A 25689-nucleotide genomic window follows, 5' to 3' on the forward strand; every position below is an offset into this window, starting at 1 on the left:
TGTGTGCAGGTCAGAGGGAGATGGACAGCTGTGTGGCTCTCATTCTTCTGTCCTCCACAATCTCACTCACCACAGCTGGTAAGTAATTATAGAAATAAACTAGACCTTAACAAACCTCATTGAAGACAAAAACTGCTATGGTTTCTTTCTTTCTGTCTTCATTACTTTCCCTCTCTGATATATAGACATTGTACAGCTGGGAGAAGGAGGCAGACGCTGTGCTGGAAGAGTGGATATTTTTCGTAAAGATTGGTTTGGAACAGTGTGTGATGGTTACTGGGATATGAAAGCTGCTGAAGTGGTGTGTAGAGAGCTGGGCTGTGGAGACCCTCTAGATGTAGTGAGTGATGCTCAGTTTGGACCAGCGCCAGGAATAATACAGGAATATGGAAGAAAATGTAAAGGATTAGAGTCTTCAATCAGTCAATGTGGAGGAAGAAATGTGGAAACAGATAAGAGTGTCTGTGATTACACTAAACCTGCTGGAATGATCTGTTCAGGTAAACTGCAATAATCCTCATTTTGAAATGTAATTTTGGTCCAGATGCTAGCTCTGTCTTAGTTTGTTAGTCTGTTTATAGGCTATATTATATATATATATATATATATATATAGTAATTATCTGAAACAAATAATGTGTCATTATTTCCTTATCATTGTTTCCTTACTAATGAGTGAACATGAGAAGCCATTACTTATTTCCACACTCACTGACATGAGATTCAGACAATAAACGAATATTCCAAAAGTACTTTATCCTATACATTAATTAACTTTAACTAATATAATATCTAACATTAATTAAAATAGTTACTAATATTAACCAGCATGATGGACTGGCAACCTGTCCAGGGTGTCTTCCACCAAATAAGCATCTCTGGCGACTCAGGAGGATAATCAAATCAAATCAAATCAAATTTATTTGTATAGCGCTTTTTACAACGGATGTTGTCACAAAGCAGCTTTACAGAATTTCGGAAAAGACAAAGTTTTAACAGGACTGTAAGAATGTACAAAACCCTCCCCGATGGGCAAGCCAGGGGCAACAGTGGCAAGGAAAAACTCCCTCAGATCTGAGGAAGAAACCTTGGGAGGAACCAGGCTCACCAGGGGGGACCCATCCTGCTCTGGTCAAACTACCTACAAGTGATTATACTACTAATATTAATCGCAGTAATATTGGCATTAGGAATAACTAGGAGTCCATGAGAATATCAGTGTAGGGTGGGCAGCTAGTCCAAGGCAGCTGGTGGCAGCTAGGGCGTGGGCAGCTGGTCTGAAGTGGGTAGCAGGAGGGCTCAGCAGTCAGTCGTCCTTCAGTGTCCAGCCGGACATATAGGTGATTGTATACTCGGAAAGAAAGCAGGGAGATGGAATTAGTTTTATTCTATCTGTTTGTACATAAACAGGGGATGTAAACATTTACAGAGTGTGGCTAACGACTCCGGCAGATCTGATTATGACAGCTTAGCTAAAAGGAGAGAACCAGAAGGACACACAGACACGGCAGCACTCTGAAACAGTTCGGCATCCCTCCGCTCCACCGTCCACAAACCTGAGTGACCGCGTGCGAGCAGCGGGACGACAGCACAAGCGTCTCAGTTTACTATAATTCCCTGTGTCCATGGACCCCTGGATCTGCTGCCTTTATCTAAGGGGGAACATTACCTACCAAAAGCTAAACTGAACAAGTGAGTTTTCAGCCTAGTCTTAAAGATTGAGACTGTGTCTGAGTCCCGAACAGTTTCTGGAAGATCATTCCAGAGTTTGGGGGCTTTATAAGAAAAAGCTCTTCCCCCAGCTGAAACCTTCTGAATTCTGGGGACTATTAATAAGCCAGCGCTCTGGGATCTGAGTGGTCGTGATGGCTCATAATGAGAAACAAGGTCTTGTAAGTACTCGGGAGACCATGTAGGGCTTTATAAGTCAATAAAAGGATTTTATAATCAATACAGAATTTATTTAGACAGCCAGTGAAGTGATGATAGCACTGGACTAATATGCTCAAATTTTCTAGTTTTAGTGAGGACCCTGGCTGCGGCGTTTTGGACTAGTTGGAGTTTGTTTAAATTCCTGCTTGTGCATCCTGACAGTAGCGCATTACAGTAGTCTAGCCTAGAAGTAATAAAAGTGTGTACTAGTGTTTCTGCATCACGCAGGGATAGAGCATTTCTTATCTTAGCAATGTTGTGAAGATGTAGAAAAGCTGTCCTAGTGATGCCGCCTATGTGTTGATCGAATGATAAATCTGAATCTATTATAACGGGTGTTTCCAGCCAGTTGTGGCTGGAAACTCGGCGAGATTTAAGATTAAATCTGGTAATTTACTTCTTGCTAATTTTGGACCCAGAAGGAGAACCTCTGTTTTGTTACTGTTTAATAGGAGGAAGTTCCGTGACATCCAGCATTTCACGTCTTTTACACAGTCCTCCATTTTCTTTTACATGTATTGGTCATCAGGTTTGGCTGATATGTACAGTTGAGTATCGTCTGCGTAACAATGAAAGTTTACGCCATGGTTACTTATAACTGTGCCTAACAGTAACATGTATAGTGTAAATAATAATGGTCCTAATATAGACCCCTGCGGAATTCCAAATATCACTTTTGAATAATTGGAAGATAAATTGTTTACCCTAACAAACTGATAACGTTCTGATAGGTAAGATCTGAACCATGATAGGACTGTCCCTGTGACTCCAACCATGTTTTCTAACCTTTCTAGGAAAATGTTGTGGTCTATTGTATCGAAAGCCGCGCTAAGGTCAAGTAGCACTAAGAGAGATATGTAGCCTTGATCAGAGGCAAGAAGAAGATTATTAGTTATCTTAACTAGAGCCGTCTCAGTGCTGTGGTGTGGAAATTTTTCATATATATGGTTCTTGTGTAGATATGAATTAAGTTGTTGGGCCACAGCCTTTTCTAAGATCTTTGATATAAACGGTAAGTTAGAAACAGGCCTGTAATTAGACAAAACGGTGGCATCAAGATTTGGTTTCTTGATCAGGGGTTTGATAACTGCTAGTTTAAAAGCTTTGGGTACATGGCCCAGACTAAGGGACGAGTTAAAAATAGTTGAAATAGGGTTTATAATAACTGGCAGTACTTCTTTGAGTAATTTTGATGGAATTGCATCTAGTATGCAGGTTGTGCAATTTGCAGAAGAGATAATCTTCTCTAGCTCCAGCTGTGGGAGTGGGTAAAAAGTTTCCAGGCTCTTTTCTACAGCTGTGTTTTGTTCTATATCAGCCAAGTCAGATGACAGCCAAGCTGGATTTGAATTTGATACTGTGGGTTGAATTTGTTGTCTAATATTTTCAATTTTATTATTAAAGAAGTCCATAAAATAGTGAGAGTTGCTGGAATTTCTGATTCAGTACCTGCCTGATTTTTTGTGATTTGGGAAATCACATTAAACAGTATTCTAGGATTATACTTGTTTTTCTCGATCAGCGAGGCCAGACATGCTGAGCGAGCTTCAGTGAGAGCATTTCTATACTCTATAAGGCTGTCCTTCCAGGCAGTGGAACACTTCCGGTTTGGTTTGACGCCATTTCCGCTCTAATTTCCGAGCTGTTTGTTTTAAGGTCCAGGTTTTATCGTTGTACCACGGGGCGAGCTTTTTCTGCCTTCTTCTTTTTTTTGCATTCTTTTTATTTTAAGTGGGGACACATTTTCTAAAGTGGATCGTAAGGTATTTTCTAAATAATCGGTTAGTAAATCTAGTTCCATTGGGTCTGATGGAGTGGAGACTGGGGTTGATGGCTCTGGGAGATTTTCTATAAATTGTAGGGCGGTAGAAGGTTTTATTGAGCGCTTTGTTGAATAACGAGGGGACGTATATATATTATGGCTAAGTTGTAGCTCATATGAAATTAGGTAATGGTCGGAGATTGCTGTGGTTCGCGGTAGGATATTAAGCTTGTCTATGTTAAGACCTAGTGTCAAAACTAAATCTAACATATGACTACAGTAGTGTGTCGGCCCTGTTACATTTTGGGTAAAACCAACAGAGTCTAGGATTGAGGTAAATGCCTTTTTAATGGGTCATCTACCTTCTCAAAGTGAATATTAAAATCCCCTACAATTATTACTTTATCGTTGCACACAGCCAGGTTTGCAGCGAAGTCACTAAATTCTTTTATAAATTCAGAGGTGGCCCTGGTGGTCTGTAAATGTTAAATAATGAGAACGCCTTCTTTTTTTGTGATTGGATTTGTAACGTGAATAGAAAGGAACTCAAAGGAAGTAAAAGGGTCGCATTGTTTCTGACTGATATCGAGAGTATTTTGGTATATTACACAGACCTCCCTTGCCTGATAATCTTGGCCTATGTGCATAATTATAGCCTACAGGCGTGGCTTCATTTAAAGCTAAATATTCATCTGGTCTAACCCACGTTTCAGTTAGACAAAAAAAGTCAAATTTATGATCGCTTATAATTTCATTTACGACGACTGCTTTAGAGTTTAGTGATCTTATATTAAGTAGTCCAAGTTTTAGATCTAAGGTGTTAGTGCTATCATCAGAACATGGATATATGTTGATTAGGTTATTTAAACGGACTGATTGAGTTTTTCTATGATTAAATTTAGTTTTAATTCAGGGCAAAGACACAGTCTCTATAAAGCTGATAAGCAGCTTAGATGATGAGTGAGTGATAATATATTAATAATATACTACACTATACTAATATACTAATTATGTGGATCATGATTATGAGAAGCCTATAGACACTTCAGTTTGAATCACATTGTTGATCCTTTATTGACACATACTGATAGCCTCTATCATAGGTTTACAAGACAGTAGTGCGTCCTGCTATGATGTATGGTTTGGAGACTGTGGCTCTGTCTAAAAGACAGGAGGCTGAGCTGGAGGTGGCGGAGATGAAGATGCTGAGATCTTCATTGGGAGTGACAAGGATGGACAAGATTAGAAATGAGCAGATCAGAGGGACGGAGAAGGTGGAGCAGTTTGGAGATAAAGCCAGAGAGGCCAGGTTGAGATGGTTTGGACATGTGTTGAGGAGGAATAGTGGCTATATTGGGCAAAGAATGTTGGAGATGGAGCTGCCGGGTAGAAGGAGAAGAGGTAGACCTCAGAGAAGGTTTATGGATGTAGTGAAGGTGGACATGGAGATGGTTGGTGTGAAAGTAGAGGAGGCAATGGATAGGGCAAGATGGATGCAGATGATCCGCTGTGGCAACCCCTAAAGGGAGCAGCCGAAAGAAGAAGAAGAAGAAGAAGAAGATAGCCTCTATCATATGATTACATTATTACATTTTAAGGGTTCTTTCTGGAGTGATACCATGGAAACCCACTCATGGATCCCTAAACAACCTGTCGATAAATGACATGTACAAGTGTGAAGGACTCATTTTAGTTCAATAATAATAAATAAAATGTTAAACCTGTTTGGTTTGTTGCTTCAAATAATACAAAACAAACAATAACTTTCTAGATGTTGATATATGGCTTCTGCTTTGATTAATATAGTCTTAACTTGCATTTGTAGATGCAGTGATGAACTGTGTTTACTGACCAGGGTTTTCCTAGGTTTAGCCAGGCTCATGTGGTTATATTCCTTACAGCATTGGTTTTCAGTTTCGCCTTCTGTGCACAGATATTTCTCTGGATTCTCTAAATCTTTTAGTAATTTTATGATCTGTAGATGGTAAGATCCCTAAATTTCATCAGTCATGCATTGAGAAACATGCATAAACTGTTGAACTAATGCCCAGTTTTTCGCACAGTGGACACTGAGCCTTTAATGAATGCTTGTTTTATAGCTTCATTTGTTACCTATTCATCTGTTTACCTGTGGAAAGTTCCAAAACAGGTGTTTTCATTATTCCACAAATTACGCTGGCCCAGTTTCATTTTTTTTTAATGTATTGTAGGCATCACATTTGGAGTTAGCATATATTTATAAGAATTCATACAGTTGATAAGTAAAAATATTAAATATCACTTCTTTTTTCTGTTTTTATTTGCATTTTATCTACGAAGTAACAACTTTTTGGAATTGAGTTTTCAATATTCAGTACAGCATAAACGCTCGCAAATTTTTTGCGTCTAAGTATCATATTTATTTACATCACATACTTGGAACTCTCCAAGCACAGTAGGTGATGTGAAAATTGCATGATAGAAGTGAAACTGAGATAAAAAAAAAACATGTAGGCATGTTGAAATCTCAACATATTGAAAGGCTTTCAATTCCTGCAGAAACTCTTTAGCTTAATATGATGTGATAATTATTGTCATTATAACCTTTGTTGTGTCACTAAGACCAGGGATGGGAGAGTCGCTATTTTTCTGTAGCTAACTACAAATTTTAGTAGCTAGTTGCTGTAGCCGCTACAGTTGTATGAAATGTAGCTAGTAGCTGTAGCAACTACAATTTTTTGTGTAGCTAGAGTGAAAATATTCGCTACAATTTCACTACAGGCTTCAGTGCAAAATGAACCACAGAATGTGGCTGGTAACTGGGCTGGTGGCGACTGTGAAATCCTGACTGAGTCACACACAGCTCGAGCAAACGGGCACACGCGCACTCCATGCGCTGATCACCCCTTACTAGAAAGCTTAACTCAGGGGTCGCAACCGAAATGTTAAGAAGAGCCGTTTTTATGTTTGTCTTAAAATCTTGGCTGATGTTCTAGTATAGGCTAGAAATATAAACCCAAATGCATACTTACTTTGCTCTGCTTTAACCTTTAGCTCAGCTGTAGCCGCTTTTCTTGCATATATTTAACTTCTTGTTAAATGCCTCTCAGCATTCGACTTGTTGCAAGACTGAAGTTGCTTCTCATTCTCCAGCTTCTCGTTTGATTTGTCATGTTCCACCTTAAATAGTACCTGAGGTGCCAGACTGTACTGCAGATTAAACGTATGAGGAAACGTGCTGAGTGATTATCAATGTAAAGAAATTCATTAATCTCTAAATTATCGATGTCTGTCTCAAATCTCTCTCTTTGCCATTTCTTTATCTGCATTGTTGGTGTCCAACAATCTGTGTGTCAGTCTTCAGCTATAAAGGTTGGTGAAATAGCAGTTAGCCCCCTTTTACCCTTTTCTTCAGTAGTCAGGACCCCCATGGTCCCTCACAGAGTAGGTACTAGTTGGGTGATGGATCATTCTCAGCACTGCATTATCACTGATTTGGTGGTGGTGTGTTAGTGTGTGTTGCACTGGTACAAGTGGATCAGACACAGCAGTGCTGCTGGAGTTTTAAACACTGTGTCCACTCTATTAGATGCACCTGCATTGTCGGTTCACCCTGTAGATGCAAAGCCAGAGACAACGGCTCCTCTCTTGCTATACAGTATGAGTTAATCATGGTCTAGTCCTTCATCAGTGGTCATAGGACACTGCCCACAGGATGCTGTTGGCTATATATTTTTGGTTGGTGGACTATTCTCAGTACTCCAGCAGCACTGCGTACCACACACACAAACACACCACCACCATGTCAGTGCTACTGCAGTGCTGAGAATGATCCACCACCCAAATAGTACCTGCTCTGTGAGGGTCCATTGGGGTCCTGACCACTGAAGAACAGGGTAAAAGGGGGCTAACAAGGTATCAGAGAAACAGATGGACTACAGTCTGTAACTGTAGAACTACAAAGTGCACCTATATAGTAAGTGGAGCTGATAAAATCGACAATGAGCATCATAATGTGGTCATAATATTATGCCTGATCAGTGTATTTTGCTGAATTTTTAAATTGGAGCAGTTTTAAACAAAACTTTTGTTCATTTTTGTTTATTTTGTTTGTTTATATTCTGTTTTTTATTTTTGTTAGGAAAAACCTGTAATGATTGACTTTAGATTTAGTCTTAATGTTTCTTGGATATCACACCTTTGGGTGTGTAAGTTTGATTGTTGGTTACACTTTTCCATGATCTTTTTGTATTTTTGCAGCTTTTCAGTTGTGTATTTCTTTCTGGTTCAGGATTAAATGCAGTGTCTTGTTCACACTGTCAGTTGGGCTTGTTTGGTGTGTCAGGTGGAGATTCACAAACGTTCTGACAACTGCGCTTTGAAAGTAACTAAAAAGTAGCCACTACTCGTTCTGGAAAAGTAGTTAAATTGTAGTTAGCTACAACTTTTGGGAAAGTAGCTACAAAGTAGCTAACTACTCATTTTTCAGTAGCTATCCCAACCCTGACTAAAACCAGTACTTTTATCATGTTTGATTTTCATATTGTTATCATTAAATTATGGATGAACTTAAGTTAATGTGACTTAACATATTGATATCAGTAATAATAGAGCATTCCATGTTCTCTGTTTTCCTGATGTTAGAAGTCAGGCTGGTTGGTGCTTCTCGCTGCTCTGGGAGAGTGGAGGTGCTTCATGGAGAGACCTGGTCCACAGTGTGTGATGCTGACTTTGACCAGCAGGATGCAGAGGTTGTGTGTGGAGAGCTGGGCTGTGGGCTTCCTGTGGAGGTGCTGGGAGCAGCTGCTTTTGGCAGAGGGGAGGGTCAGGTGTGGTCAGAGGAGCTCCAGTGCAGAGGCAACGAAACTCAGATTCACTTCTGTCCAAAATCATCTTCACTCAAACACAACTGCTCCCATGACAGTGATGTGGGACTGGTCTGTGCTGGTACGCACTGAATTTACTTTAACAAATCTCTTATTTCTATTTTTCAAACAAAATATTTAACATATTATGGCAGACCTTTTAAATACTTACATATTTAATATATGTTTCCAAAAAGTTGGGACGCTGTGCAAAATTTAAATGAAAACAGAATGCATTGATGTGCAAATCATTTAAACCTGATATTTAATTGAAATACTCATTCTTGATTGATATAGGATTTCAGCAGCTCAGCAGTTCTTTGTTGTATTTTATATTTCATAATACACCAAATATTTTCAACAAGTGACATGATGATCTTTTGATGAGCATCCCCTGTTGACCCAGAAGGATAAGTGGCTTAGAAAATGTGTGTGTGTCTTTGATATGTTATCTTTGTACTATTTTCAATTAAATACAGGATTTAATTCAGTTGTACATCATTACATGTTTGTATGTACATTTTGCACAGCTTCCCAAGTTTTTTGGTAATCAGGTTGTAGATAGCAGGCCTCTTCTTTAAATGTCATGAATTAACTAACATTTAACAGCTCAACTTCAAACAGATTCATATCAGAATACAACTACGTAGCCAAGAACCTCTTAATGGAAATACATTTGCTTTCTTTTAAGAGATTCTTAGCTGTGTAAAGTTGAATTCTAGTATTAATTTGTTATTATCAAGTTTAAATTCAAAATTGCAAAAATACAAAGCTGGCATTAAAATAAAACAAACCCCACATTGCAGGTCTGATAAAGTAGTCCAAAATGACTGAAAGTTGCGCTCTTACCACAATATTCCAGTATTTTGCAGAAGGGGAACTAGAAGAAGTGGTCCACTTATCTCAATAAAAATTAGGACACCCTAACCCTAGATGTGAATGCGCAAAACAGAGGGCTAAGGGCTAAGCAGTAGGGGCAAGGGGTGAAATGGGATTTGACCAAAGTCTCTACAAATGTAGAGGAGAACTGGAGTTGATCTGTATTAACCTGGAGGGGAACACCATTTAGGTCAAATCATGTTCCTCCCTGATGCTGCAGGTGTTCTTCATACACTATTCAGTGTAGATGTTTTTGATGGCAGGAAAACTTGACCCAGCTATAACATGTCATTTCCTTGTGAGTGTCACCACAGTGCTGGGAATGATCCACCCCCCAAATAATACTTGCTTTGAGCTGATCTTGCGTGGGTCCTGATAAGTGATCAATGGGGGTAAATAAAAGATTATGCAGGAGAACATTTGCACTACAATCTATAATTATATAATCACTAAACGGACCTATACAATGGACCAGACTTTAAAAAAGTATATATACACGCCACTTTCCTAATTTCCACTTTCCTAAATATAAGAACGTCTTTGGACATTTCAAAAAGTATTGCAGTGTGGATGAAATCAGGGTCAGGACCCAGAATTTTCAGAGCCATCTAAAACAGAACACAAGTAAAAGCAAATGAGGCAGACCAGCACCAACTATGGCCAGCTAATCCACAGCACACTCCAGTCAGAGGGCAAGATCAGAAAAGGGTTAATATAGAGGTGCTAGATATAGAATTGAATATATAAACTGCATTAAAAAAAAAAAAACACACAAAGATAAAGTAAGTTTGCAGCTTGTACATGTGATGAAATGGGGTGTGGAAGAAAGCCTTTCTTTCTTTCTGTCTCTTTTACAGGGAGTGTGCGGCTGGTTGATGGGGGCAGTCGCTGTGTTGGGAGAGTGGAGGTTCTTCATAGAGGACAGTGGGGAACAGTGTGTGATGATGGCTGGGATATGAGAGATGCTGCAGTGGTGTGTAGAGAGCTGGGCTGTGGAGAAGCTGTAGATGCACTGAGTGATGCTTACTTTGGACCAGGATCAGGACCTATCTGGATGGATGAGGTAGACTGTAGTGGCTCAGAGTCTACACTGAAGATCTGTAGCTCAAGAGGATGGGGTAAACATAACTGTGATCATTCCAAAGATGCTGCAGTCATCTGTTCAGGTATGCTGCAATATTATTATATATCATTAAGGATTGAAAACATAGTTCATTCTTATGCAAACTTTGGTAGTTAAAAAGATTATGAATTATCTAGTGCATTTTAATTCAAACATTAACCACTTTCTCCATCATAAGAATATGTCACTTTGTTCCTGTCCTCTCATAATATTTTAGAAGTCAGGCTGGTTGGTGGTTCTCACTGCTCTGGGAGAGTGGAGGTGCTTCATGGAGAAACCTGGTCCACAGTGTGTGATGCTGGCTTTGACCAGCAGGATGCAGAGGTTGTGTGTCGAGAGCTGGGCTGTGGGCTTCCTGTGGAGGTGCTGGGAGCAGCTGCTTTTGGCAGAGGGGAGGGTCAGGTGTGGTCAGAGGAGCTTCAGTGTAGAGGCAACGAATCTCAGATTCACTTCTGTCCAACATCATCTTCACTCAAACACAACTGCTCCCATGACAATGATGTGGGAGTATTGTGTGCTTGTAAGAAATCAATCTTTCATAGTTGCTCTTGAATTCCTCTAATTGGGAAAACCTGTGTTTTAATTTTTTTAGGGGTTAATTTTCTGTCTGAATCTCTCTGGCTCTACATTAATATACACTTACCAGCCACTTAATGAAGTATATGTCCTTGTATCTATACACATCCTTTTTATGTCCACTTATCAAATAGATGCACTTTGTAGTTCTACAATTACAATTCATCAGTTTCTTTGCATAATTTGTTAGCCCCCTTTTACCATTATTCAATAGTTAGGATGACCACAGGACCACCACATTTGGGTGGTGGATCATTCTCAACACTGCAGTGACATGGTATGTTTGTGTGTTGTGCTGGTTTAAGAGGAATAGACACAGCACTTTTGCTAGAGTTTTTTAAATACAATGTCCCCTTACTGTACACAGTCAGAGATGATACCTCGCCTGTTGCTGCACAGTTTGTGTTGTTCATCCTCTCAACCTTCATCAGTGTTCACAGGACGTTGCCCACAAGACGTTGTTGGCTGGATATTTTTGGTTGACTCCAGCAGTGCCATTAAACAGTTTAAAAACTCCAGCACCACTGCTGTGTCTGATCCACTTATACCAGCTCGATGCACACTAATATGTCACCACCACAGCAGTGTCACTATAGTGCTGAGAATGATCCACCACCCAAATAATTTTTATTTACATAGCACATTTAAAGCCAAAGGTTTTTACTCCATTTACTCCAGTGATGTCCAAGGGTTTCTTCAGGATGTTTCAAAGGAGTGGCATGAGGTTCCATTAAGTTGCACTTAAAATGTCAGTTAAAAGAAAGAAAGTCTTCAGACTGCTGGGTCAAAAGTAAGTTTGTTTGAGGTGAGAATAGGTAGGGGTTGAAAGTGTGTTAGCAACCTGAGTCATAAATTTAGCTGTTGGCTCTTCTTGCAGACATCCTGCTGCCTGCAGATACAGATTTCACTATGTCCCAAAAAAGTTCTGATCAGTTTATGAAGTAAAATTAGCAAAGTACACTACAAGGCAAAAGCCGATACACATTGGATCCATTGGAAAAAAATGTGGATGTTCAAATCTCTGCCAGTTTTAAACACACATGCTTTCATAACTGATTGTAGACAAGAACTATAAAGTTCACTTATATGGTAAGAAGATCTGATAAAATGGACAATGAGTTAAGATACAAGGAGGTATGCTTAATGAAGTGACTGGTATATGCATCTCTTTCTCTCTTTTTATGTCACTCCCATTTTTCTCCCTTGTACAGTCAATGTGAGGTTGGTGGATGGTGGAAGTCACTGTGCTGGGAGAGTGGAGGTTCTTCATAGAGGACAGTGGGGTACAGTGTGTGATGATAACTGGGATATGAAAGATGCTGCAGTGGTGTGTAGAGAGCTGGGCTGTGGAGAGGCTGTAGATGCACTGAGTGATGTTCACTTTGGACCAGGATCAGGACCAATCTGGATGGATGCTGTGGACTGTAAGGGGTCAGAGTCTACACTGAAGAAATGTCATTCAACATTATGGGGTAAACATGCCTGTAATGAGTCTAAAGATGCTGGAGTTATCTGCTCAGGTAAGCTATTCAAATCTTATTACCAGAATTAGTTAAGTCTCATTTTCTGATCAACACTGATTTGTTCTCTTTCATCCATCACTGAATTCATAATTTATTTTCCCTTAAAATTTGCAAATACACATATCGATCAGTGACAAAGTAAAGGAAATATGAACATAAAGTGTATTAGTAAGTTGTCTTCTTGCTCATTAAGCCATCCAGTGACCTCTCATGCCCTGTGAATGACAACATTGTCATCAAGGAAAAGGCCACTCCAATCAGAACAAAAATGTTTCTTTATCAAGTAAAGGTGATGATTCAGAATAATGTAGTACTGATTTGCAGTGAACCCTCCCTCTGACGGGTCAAGGGGAATCAAAGCATGCCAGCAAAGTCCCCCTACTGCATCACATAACCACTAGACCCCCTTACTGTAGGGACTTCAGGGGCTGTTCCAAGCCAGTACAGTTCTCTCTGTGTGCACCACACATGCACTTACTCACTTATGCACAGTATGCTGAAGGATGTATCTGGCTTTATTATTTTTTTTCTACATCTCTGTAGACCAGTGCCTATAATTCACATGCCTGAACTCACAAATGTGCCTTTGTCATTGTAATAAAGAGTTTATACTTTGCAACGTTGCTATAATCCCCAGAGCCGACAGCACATGACTGAGGTGTCCTTGAGCAAGACACCTAACCCCCAACTGCTCCCCGGCCGCTGTGGATTGGGCTGCCCACCGCTCCGGGCAAGTGTGCTCACTGCCCCCTAGTGTGTGTGTGCTCACTAGAGTATGTGGTGTTTCACTTCACGGATGGGTTAAATACAGAGGTGAAATTTCCCCATTGTGGGACTAATAAGGGTCACTTAATCTTAATCTTAATAATGTCCTTCTCTATGTTTTTGTGGGGGTGGATTGTTTTTATTGACACAGTCTGAACACATCCTGCTGCACTTCTATTTCTCCTTACATTTTGCACTAATGTTTGAGAATCAAAGTCATTAAATGAATACATTTGACTACAATTCCCAACACAGTTTATTAAGATTTTTCTCATGTACCTCATTGATTCCTGTTGAAACATTAGCTGGGTGAATAGTCTTTGTGATTGTCATTCAGACATCAATAATAAACCTTATTTACATTTTGTCCATACTGATTGAAAGGCTAACTGGACTTGCTCAGCCTTTTTCTACAGGCCACAGGGCAAGGTAGGACTTGCAATGCCAGGGAGGCTGGTGCCTTACTGAGAGGTGATCCAGGAACTGAAAGGTCACTGGTTCAAATCCCAGGATTGATTGAGTTTTCTTGATTGTGCCCTTAGGCAAAGCAATGAACTTCCATCTACCACACTGGGTATAGTTTTGCAGCAAAATGTCAAGGTTTTTTGTGGAACCAACAAAGTACATTACCCAAGTGTATCATACAGTACACCTGGAAGCACCTGCACTACTTATGGTTCTCCACACATTTATTTTTGGGTTTTAATTTCTCATCTGTCTGTCCACTGATGAACCAAAACAATATGACACCTCACAGATGAAGTAAATAAAGTTAATTATCTTGTATGAACAGCACATGTTAAAGTCTGGCATGTGTTAGTAAGCAAACAGTAATTTCTTGCAGTTGGTGTGTTGAATACAGGAGAATTGAACAGTTTTAAAGACTTGAACAACAATGGCCAAATCATTATGGCCATCTCAGAAATGTGGGGTGCTCCTGATGAACAGTAGTGAATATCTAACAAAAGGAGGAACAAACTGGTGACAGGGTGTTGGGTGCCCAATACTTAGCGACAAAGATTTTCTGTCTTGTCTGACCAGTCAGAAATGCTACTGTGACCTATGTCACTAAATTTTTCATGATAGTTATGGAAGGAATGTGTCACAATACACAGTACACCACGTCCTGCAGCATATGGCACTGCGTAGCTGTAGACTGGTCAGAGTGCCCATCATTAAAAGTGCCTACAATGGGCAAGCAAGGATTTTAACTGGACATGACTTTTTTGTAGTTAGCTACAAATTTTAGCAACTATAGCCGCTACAGTTTTATAAAATGTAGCTAGTAGCTGTAGCGCCTACAAATTTTTGTGTAGCTATAGCGAAAATTTTCGTTACAATTTTACTACATGGTTCAGGCAATCAGAGCAAAACCTGAATCATACAGCGCAGTCGTTCACTGGGCTGGTGGCAATTGTGAAATCCTGCCTGAGGACAGCTCAAGCAAACAGGCACTGCTGTGTCCGATCCACTCAGACCAGCGCAACACACATTAACACACCACCACCACATCAGTGTTGAGTGCAGTGCTGAGAATGATCCACCACCCAAATAGTACCTGCTCTCTATGGTGCTCCTGACCACTGAAGAACAGGGTAAAAGGGGGCTAACAAAGTGTGCAGAGAAACAGATGGACTACAGTCTGTAACTGTAGAATGACAAAGAGCCCTCATCTTTACATTAGTAAGTGTAGCTGATAAAATGGATAATGAGTGTAGAAACTAGGAGGTGGTCATAATGTTATGCCTGATTGGTATATCTTGCTGAAATGTTTAAATTGGAGCAGTTTTATTTCAAAAGTTGACAAAACTTTGCACAAAATTCTCTGATTTGTATTCAGTTATTTTTGTTTATTTTTGTTAGGAAAAACCTGTAATGATTGACTTTAGATTTAGTCTTAATGTTTGTTGGCTATCACACCTTTGGGTGTGTAAGTTTGATTGTTGGTTACACTTTTCCACGATCTTTTTGTATATTTGCAGCTTTTCAATTGTGTATTTCTTTCTGGTTCAGGATTAAACGCAGTGTCTTGTTCACACTGTCAGTTGAGCTTGTTTGGTGTGTCAGTGGAGATTCACAAACATTCTGAAAGGAGCTAAAACGTAGTGCACTACTTTTCAAAAAAGTAGCTAAAAAGTAGCCACTACTCGTTCTGGAAAAGTAGCTGAATTGTAGCTAGCTATACATTTTGGGAAAGTAGCAACAAAGTAGATAACTACTCATTTTTGAGAAGCTATCCCAACCCTGCGTAGGAGTAATGGAAGAAAGTCATGTACCAGGTATACCCCTTCATGGCAATGGTGCTCCCTATCGGCATTATGCCTCTTTAAGCAGGGAAATGTACCCTACCACTCTGCATGTATTTTTTACGAATGGTTTGAGGAAAATGATAAAGAGGGTTCAGGGTATTTCCCCAGCCTCTAAATTCTCCAGATCTCAGTCTGATTATGCATCTGTTGAATGTACTTGAACAACATGTCTGATCTGTGACAGGTAATGTCTTGGTGCCGGAAAGCGCAGGATCCATTCCTCATAACAGCATATTAGGCAGAGGGTCATAATGTTTTGACTCATGGGTGTATATGTATGCATATACATGGGTGTACTGTATATGTATGCATGACTCATGGGTGTGTATGCATGCATATACACTGACCAGCCACTTCATTAAAGTCATTTAAGGTTCATCTATCAAATAATTTTATGACAACAGTTTTATATTAATCATCATTAATCACTGTTGAATGTTCTCTTTTCTCTCTTCATAATATTTTAGGAGTCAGGCTGGTTGGTGGTCCTCATCGCTGCTCTGGGAGAGTGGAGGTGCTTCATGGAGAGACCTGGTCCACAGTGTGTGATGCTGACTTTGACCAGCAGGATGCAAAGGTTGTGTGTCGAGAGCTGGGCTGTGGGCTTCCTGTGGAGGTGCTGGGAGGAGCTGCTTTTGGCAAAGGGGAGGGTCAGGTGTGGTCAGAGGAGCTTCAGTGTAGAGGCAACGAATCTCAGATTTATTTCTGTCCAACATCATCTTCACTCAAACACAACTGCTCCCATGACAGTGATGTGGGAGTGGTGTGTTCTGGTAAGAGCTGCATTCACAGTTAATCTGAATTGTTGCTGCAGTAAAAAAAATAGGAGATTTCCATTTCTCACTCTTTGTCTTCCTCTTTTCTACAGTCCATTTTTCTTTGCATCATTTAAATAAATTGAGGAGTTAAGTTTTCTGTCTGGTGCTCTCCCTCTCTCCCTCTCTGTCTCTGTTGTACAGACAGTGTGAGGCTGGTTGATGGTGGGAGTCGCTGTGCTGGGAGAGTGGAGGTTCTTCATAGAGGACAGTGGGGAACAGTGTGTGATGATAACTGGGATATGAGAGATGCTGCAGTGGTGTGTAGAGAGCTGCGCTGTGGAGAGGCTGTAGATGCACTGAGTGATGCTCACTTTGGACCAGGATCAGGACCAATCTGGACGATTGGTGTGGACTGCAGTGGATCAGAGTCTACACTGAAGAAATGTTTATCATCAAAATTGAGCAAACATAATTGTGACCATTCCAAAGATGTTGGAGTTATCTGTTCAGGTAAACTGTATTCAGTGTTAATTAAATTTAAAAAAATAATAAAATGTCCCCCTTCCAAGGGTTCTCCAACCTGAAAAAGTCCAGTACCTATGTGAGTCCAGTACCTAGGTTCTGGGCTGGTCCACTCTCAGCTCCTAGTATTAAGTGGGCTTTACGGTCTAGACAAGCCATTACTGTGCTCTGCTCTGCCCGACCCGCACCCAATAAATTACTAAATGGTGCTTACCCACTAGCAGCAGGTGTCATATGCACTCTTTTGCATATGTTCTCTTTGCCACCACAGTCAGTAGCACAGGGGTGCAACTACATACTTTCTGAGGTGGATGCAAACATACTATCGGTGCCCCCCCCCAAAATCCCGCCCCTTAATTTAAAGTGACTGAAAAAAATTAAAATTAAAATCAAATATTTAAGCAGGCAAGCTAAAATAAGGAACTTTATAAACAGAATACAAATTAAATGGTGAGAGCAAAAAACAAGCAATGAGGATTTAATTAAGAAGAAATAAAATAATTCAGAATAAATTGATAAGTGGACAGGCTAAAATGTAACGCAATAAAATAGAGATTAATAATTAGAATAATAAAATATAAGCACAAAGAAAGAGGGTTAAAACACCAAGTTTATATAAAAAAGTAAATTATTGAAATAAAATAAACAGTAAAACAGAAGACAGAAGAAATAAATGGAAGAAATAAATGAAATAAAAAGGTAAAAGGCGAAAAGTATGGAATAAAATAAATAAAAAGGTAAAACAGAAAATTAAATAAATAAAAGGACAAAATAAATAAAAATGTAAAGGAGAACTCAACTAAAACAGTTACAGGCTGAATGTGTCTGAATGTGGCTAGAAACTAAGAGTTTAAGATGATTTAGTGCCACCAGCGAGCTGAGCTTTAGACCAGGCTGCCACGGTTAGGATATTAACTAGAATGTTGACTAGCTAGGTTAGCTAGCTAAACAGGCTACTATAAAGAGCTATGGCTTGACTAATGTCACTCGTTTTGAAGTTAAACCGAGAAAATAACCAGTTCAGGGTTAATCAGGTCGTAGCTGGAGAACCAAGTTTAGCTTTAACGTTAGCTTGCTGCCTCACTGCTATCATTCATCTGGCTGGCTGGGTAATATTAATATGGCTAGCCTTAGCTAGCACAGTAACATACATCTTAAACTGAAAAGGCGATTTCTTCTGATTGTGTGAATCTATTCACGGTGAAGTACGGGATCTTTGGGGGAAACTATGGAAGGTTTGACCTCTATTAAAGTGCATTTGGGAACGCAGCAGTGAGGCAGCTTTGCTAGAACCCAGTGGTCCAACGCTACTTTCGTACCCTACAGTCTCGTTTTGGTAGACAAAGGTGACGTAGGTGAAGCGTATAAACTGACCAACCTGCTGTCTTTCAACCACTTTGAGAAGCTTTTCTTCATCCCTACAACATCTTTTTCTCTCTCCCTCTTCCGTTCCCTATGGGGCTCGTTCTCAAGCGCCTGTGTTTGGGAGCAAATGGCAGGAGGGTAGGGGACGGAGTGGATGGGCGCCTGATTAGTGCTGTGCTGTTTTTTGATGTGTATTATCATACTTGAACAAACAGCTCTTACAGAAAATGCAGACTAGAAATAATTTTCCGGCATCGTTTTGGCGCCCCTCTAGTGCAGCGCCCATATGCGCCGCATACGCTGCATACCCCCTTTTTGCGCCACTGCAGTAGCAGATCCTAGCATGGGCAATGTTAGCAGTTGCAATAGTATTTTAAGAGCCCACTTTAAACAAAGCTGCTTGTTAATTACAGTATAGTCTCTACTTCATTGGAGGGGACACGCACCGCTGCATTATGAACTGCATAGCATTCACGCAGTTCACTTTTTATTTTTTTTACTGCACATTATTTTATCATGTATCTGTTCTATTCATGCATCTGTAAACAGTGTGTGACAACACTTTGCTCTTGTTCAAGTTGCTCTTGTTTTGCTCTTTACTGTGTTTTCTACTGCTGCAATATAAGAATTTCCCTTTGTCTGTCTGTCTGTCTGTCTTGTCAGCCATTAGGTAAATAGGTAGAACTTTGGCTATGTTTACACAGCAGGTAAAAATGGCCCGAATCTGATTTTCTCACCAAATCCGATTTTTTGTTCACATTATCTTTTAAATGTGATCTGTATGCGACATCAGTCCGAACGGATCAGCTCCCAGACTGACCCGCATGCGCAAAAGATCAATGCTTCACGTGGCTCATCCAGAGGCAAACAATCACGACGAGTAGCGAACACGAGTCGCTCCTTGTTTCGTCTGCACCACTATTACAGGAGCGATTATGAAGTTCCAGTGATTGACAGCTGAGCTCATCACCCACAGTGTGCTCGAGTTCGCCGTAAAAAGGGACCGGCATTCGGCCTCTTCTTTGGTTCGTGTCCTGGGATGCTTTAAACTGTTCTCTGACGCTGCAGCCTCGGGCTCCTCCGGCCGCGCTCGGACTCCTCCGGCCGCGTTCGGGCTCCTCCGGCCGCGCTCGGCCGCTTCGTTCGAAACCTCTCCAAACCCGGAGCGGCTGCTATGAGTCTCCTCTAATTTTAGATCCAGAAAAATCAGCCTGCATGCTTATGACTCTCGGCAGCGCGAAGTGATGACAAATGTCGCGTTGTACTGACGTAAAAGTCGCATGGATACGGATCAGGCTGTTCAAACTGAGTCGCATTGTCATAGATCGGATACGGATCGGATTTCAGTGCCACATATGAAAGCATCTCAAATCAGAGTTGAAAATGTCAGATTCAGTGCGTTTTTGCTGTTCACACTGACACACAGATGACACGTATGTGTCACATTTGAGGAAAAAGATCGGATTTGGGCCACTTTTACCTGCTGTGTAAACCTAGCCTTTTTGATCCTGAAAGAAATTGCAGTGTCACAGTAGCATACATTAGAAAGAAATAAAAATAGACATTAACTACAGTAAAATATGAGAGAATAGGAGTAGAAGTATATATTAGCCTATTAGCCGAGTTATATCTATTGGCCTAAGCATATTAGATAGATTTGTTGTATTTGTATGAGAACAGTTATTGCACTAAATGAGATGCTTTACAAAAGGATATTTCTGTTCCTAAAATCTGATTGGCAGAGCTGCCTTCAAATCTGTGGTAAATTCCAAGATATACCCACACCTATGACCACTAGGTATGACTTTCTCCAGTGCTGATATAGGAGACCCACTCACACTGCTAGGCTGCCCCATTGGGAATGTAGGCCTTCATAGACAGTCTGTGAGCCACTGTAGATGACCTCTCTGACCTTTGTCTGAATGAGCTGCTAGCCCTCTCTTGTACGCAGTCACAGTGACGGTGAACCACATAGATGAATCTAAGCTTCAATCAATGCCATCATCACTGCCAGTGGCACTGGTTCTTGCCTGCATTGCTGAGTCACCAGCTGCAATATGGATTGACTCTCTCTGCACCCTTTACACCTAGAAGAGGACAGCTCCAATGCCATCAATGCTGGCTTTTGTGTATATGTTGAATTGGATGGCGGGACTGGGGACTGACGATACTGGTGTTGTTGTGAGGGACACAGCTATGGCAATGTCAGCAAAATCCTTGATTAAACCCCATTATGCAGATTCAAGTTTAAGCTCATTTGAAATTCAAATAGACACTTGGCCAAAAACATTCATTCCCTTCCAGACTTTTAGTTCCATTATTTAGGTTCCATTAACAAATACAGAAAAAAGCCTGTTATTTTTTGGGCTTTACAATGTGTGAATGGATGATCTTGTAAGACAAAGTACAGAGTTTGGAACAGACATATAAAAGTACTCAGGAGCTATGCAGCATTTTCCACTATTCATCTACTAGGCATCTCCAAAGTGTCCATAACCTCTCCAACCTCTCCAAATATAAAAAAAAAATATGTCTGTCAGAACATACTAAGAATGTGCAAGATTTTTTTGGTTGTATGTGATAGAAAAGACAAAACAAGGCCAATTTAGAGTAATATTAATATTTCTTTCAAGGAAATTATTACTCTATCCAAAATCTAAAAATCTACCCAAACTCTTCCAAAACACCATATTGCTGCTGTCAGAACAAAACCAGAAAAATTGCAGAAGAAACTGCAGGAGAAGCAAAAGCCATAGTTTACTTTTGATGTAAGTCAATGGAAACTTTTTTCCACGTCATGTTGGACCATTTCTGTTGGTCCATTCATCATGAAATTTGCAGACAATGTAAACAACATATATTTTCAAATTATGTCAAAACTGGAGATACAAGGTTTTGTTACAATAGCAGTGATATATATATATATATATATATATATATCTTCTCTTCTCTTTGTGGGCCTTCTTGTGTCTCTGACAGTAGCCTGACCTCCAGCAGAGGTGCGAGGAGTGTTTATAGACTGGACAAGGGTAGAAGTTGAAGGCCATGGGAGTGTGACAGAAGAGGTGGGAGAGATGCCATGTGATAGGACAACATGACCAAATGGATAAAAATGGGCAACAAATGCAATTACATAGCATGACAATATAAAATTTGTACAAATACAAATTACAAAGTGTCATGGTAAATAAGGGTCAATATTGCATGCTAAAAGCATAATAAACAAATATGCTATCTATGCATGCTATACTTAGCATGACATGACATGCTATATTTTACACTGCCTTGCATGGACAATGTTCAACAACTTGCTAAACCATATTAACTTAATAGGCAACAAGATTATGTTGGGGAAAATATATTTTAAATGTATATTATTATGCGTTCTCTCATGCACAAATGTAAATTTAGATGCATGTAGACTTACATGTCTAGAACTGCATCAATTCCATCTACAAATGCATCCTCTTCCATGGAGTCCAAGCTAGCAGCCATTGAACAGTCACTTAATTGTTAATGTGAATTTTCTGTGATGAAATCTTAAGTTATCACTACTCTAGACATATTTTAAAAGGCTAAGTGTTTGGAGAGTTGTGCTCCACGTGTAAACAATTAGGAAAGACATGGTGTATAGATGTATCTTATAGATGGCTGCAAATTGGTGTGCAGGTTAAAATAGATCTAGGAAATTTGAGTTGGTGTGTTGAACTGTGTTTTAAGAATATTAGCAGCTGTCAACTTTAGATTGCCAGAATAGGCCCATTGGCTTAAATCTTGGCCATCATTGCACAGGGTTGACCTTCCCCAGGTCCACAGAAGATGGATGCCCCTTGCACCCACTATGTGACCCAGGAACTTCACCAAGCATTGGAGGAGGTAGCAGTTGACATAGTGGAGTTTGAGACCAGTTTTCCTAATTGCAGTAAAGACATCAGTCCCATTTAAATCTAGCACATGGACAAGGAGGTCATTAAAGTAGACCATTCAAAGTTCCTGAGGCACCTCAGTAAGGACCTGCTTAATTAGCCTCTCAAAAGTGTCAGAAGCAATGCATTGCCCAGAGGGCATCACCTGCAAATGCTACCACCCTGCCCCCAGGGGCAATGCTACCTTCTCCTTGGCCTCTGGAGCAAGCAAATCCTGCCAGTAGCCACTGCCAATGATGTCCTCCTATAAAAGTAGTGTGTCTGTGCACCATTAGACATTCTAAAACATCTCTGTTTTTTCCTCATAATATTTTAGAAGTCAGGCTGGTTGGTGGTTCTCGCTGCTCTGGGAGAGTGGAGGTGCTTCATGGAGAGACCTGGTCCACAGTGTGTGATGCTAACTTTGACCAGCAGGATGCAAAGGTTGTGTGTCGAGAGCTGGGCTGTGGGCTTCCTGTGGAGGTGCTGGGAGCAGCATCTTTTGGTAGAGGGGAGGGTCAGGTGTGGTCAGAGGAGCTTCAGTGTAGAGGCAATGAATCTCAGATTTACTCCTGTCCAAAATCATATTCACTAAAACAAAACTGCTCCCATGACAGTGATGTGGGTCTGGTGTGTGCCGGTAAGTGATTTTATTTATTTATGTATGTAGTTAGTTTGTTGTTAGTTATTAGTAAGATATCACATTTTACCAAAGGAAACATATTCAATGTTCTTATCAAGTATATAATGTTACCTGATTTAGTTTTGTCATCTGTTTATACCTTCATTCCTTCATATGTTTACTTTCTCTGTCTGTTGTACAGACAGTGTGAAGTTGGTGGATGGTGGAAGTCGCTGTGCTGGGAGAGTGGAGGTTCTTCATAGAGGACAGTGGGGAACAATGTGTGCTCATAACTGGGATATAAATGATGGTTCATTTGTATGTAGGCAATTACACTGTGGGGAGCCACTGACTATGGATCTTGCTGTAGGAGGATCAGGACCGATCTGGATGAGTAATGTTGACTGCAGTGGATCAGAGTCTACACTGAAACACTGTGGGTCACTGGGTTGGGGCAAACATAGCTGTACTCATCTTATAGATGTGGAAATTGTCTGTTCAGGTATGTCCAAATCAATCTTAATATACATATTTTCTAATTAGAGAAAAGCAACAGAAAGCCCAAATTGCTCAATTCTTATAACAATATAATCAGTCTATAACAATTATTATTGCTATACACTGATTTTCAGACTTTGACACACATTTACTTAAAAAAGAAATGGGATCTAACTACTCAGCATGTGACCCTCAGGGGCAGAGAAGCCATCTCACTTGCTTCTCTAAAATGCAAAGAAATGTTTTTTCATTCCAAAAAAAAAAAAAAAAATGTTGTAGTCATTGTCATTAGGACGTTATTCTTAAGGACATGTCCTGTGAGTTTGTATATACATGGTACTGTTCAAAGTTTAAGGTAATTAAGAAAATTAGATTCATATTTATCATTGGGCTGGGTGTTACAAAAGCATGTTAACATAAAAATGATTCTTAAATAGAGCAGTGAGCATCAAAAACATTCTGTCTACCAGTTAAGATGATCCTAACTCTAAGTTGCTTTTAGGAAACTGGACCATGGCAAGTAGGTGTTTATTTGCTCAAAAAAACAAACAAATAATTAGCTTTCTGATAGATTTTTTGTTGTAATTGTTTTTCTTTTTTCACTTATTCCAGTTATGATACTTTTATAAGCAATACACACTAATTGCCTAATAGTACTGTTTTTTGATAGTTTTCAATTACAAGTCCAATTCCAAAAAAACTGGGACAGTAGGTAAATGCAAATAAAAGCAGAAAGCAGCAATTTTGGAAATTGTCTTTCATAGTCTCCTGACAGCAGCACAAAGAAGAGAGAGATATTTAATATTTAATCTTTATAATTTTATTGATTTTTGTAAATATACGCTCATTCCAAATTTTATACCTGCAGCACATTCCAAAAAAGTTGGGACTGTTATGTTATCATGTTGTTATGCTGTCTGTCATGCTGCAGTATGTGGGTTTGTTACTGTCAAAGGCATGGTTAACTTGCGCACCTGTGAAGGCATCATTAATGTCACACATTAAAAAAATTTTGAGCATTATGAAACAAAACATAAGACAAAGGAGACCCCGCACTGTTATGCAACTGAAATCCTATCCTTACAAACTCCAGAAAGACAGAAAGAACATTTATTCATATTTTACTTAACAATGTTGTATTTGTTTGTTTGATGTGCATGTTAACTGCCATTTTTTGTTTGTTTTATATGTTTGCGTTTTATATTGCCCAAAAACATGAATATTAGCATAAAATATTGTGCTTAATCATGACAAAGACTAAATCATGGATAACTGAGACACGCCTGTATTATACAAACTTGCCATAGACAAGTTAGATGTTTGAATTTGAAGAAGTCTGTAAGTGCAATGTCTGTAATATCCCCTCATCACCATTCAGTTGTGAATATGGCATTTAATTGGTGAGCACTCATTGTAGCAGCTACTGCATGACATTATTATAATTGTCCTTGACCTGCCTCTTCCCTGTTCTCTTCATTCTCCTGTTCCCATTACTATAGCACCACTCTTTCAGACTGCTCCTCCTCTTGCACAACCAAATGCTTACACATATATGCAAACATAACTCTAATTTTATGTAGTATCTTTCATGCAAGGATTTCCGCAATGAAAAACTTTGTCAAGGTGAATGTAAAATGTACATACCTGACTGATAAATACTTGTGACTGGCATTTCGTAGTTGAATAAGGACAGTGTCTATGCACTGATGTGTGTTTGATGCTTTGTGAAATATGCTCTATTATTTCATTACTAGTTACATTAATCTAAAACTATAACTAACTATAACGTTTAAACCCAACTTTGAAAATAAACCTCTCCCTCATTCCTTGTCAAATTGAGTGACGGCATGGAAATTTTAAAAGTTTTACAAATATGCATCACATGGAAATTACAATGTTTAATTATAGCAGAGAATGCTTCTAACTAAAAAAAGTTTGTCATTGAATGGATGGTTATTTTGTACAATATGTCAATACCTATTTAAAATCTTGATATCTACTACAATATAATTTTATTTTAAGGTTTTATTTTTGTATGTGTTATGCACAATTTTACTGTGATTACATCTGTCACAGGTCACAGAAAGCCCAGACTTACTGGTGGTCCTCATTCATGCTCTGGAAGAGTGGAGATGCTTCATGGAGAGACCTGGTCCACAGTGTGTGATGCTGACTTTGACCAGCCGGATGCAGAGGTTGTGTGTCGAGAGCTGGGCTGTGGGCTTCCTGTGGAGGTGCTGGGAGCAGCTGCTTTTGGCAGAGGGGACGGTCAGGTGTGGTCAGAGGAGCTTCAGTGTAGAGGCAATG

General features: G+C 39.8%; 1 long non-coding RNA gene and 1 pseudogene across 1 annotated transcript; both read left to right on the forward strand.

Moving 5' to 3' along the window:
• On the forward strand, positions 1-19535 carry LOC108444125 (annotated as a pseudogene).
• Positions 19536-22808: 3273 nt separating this feature from the next.
• LOC119263794 lies at positions 22809-25642 on the forward strand. The gene is made up of 3 exons (XR_005130524.1): positions 22809-22902; positions 23087-23386; positions 25459-25642. It is a non-coding gene; the product is annotated as an uncharacterized LOC119263794 (long non-coding RNA).
• Positions 25643-25689: the final 47 nt, after the last annotated feature.

The sequence above is a fragment of the Pygocentrus nattereri genome, chromosome 1, assembly GCF_015220715.1.
Source record: "Pygocentrus nattereri isolate fPygNat1 chromosome 1, fPygNat1.pri, whole genome shotgun sequence".
In the NCBI taxonomy this organism is placed as follows: domain Eukaryota; kingdom Metazoa; phylum Chordata; class Actinopteri; order Characiformes; family Serrasalmidae; genus Pygocentrus; species Pygocentrus nattereri.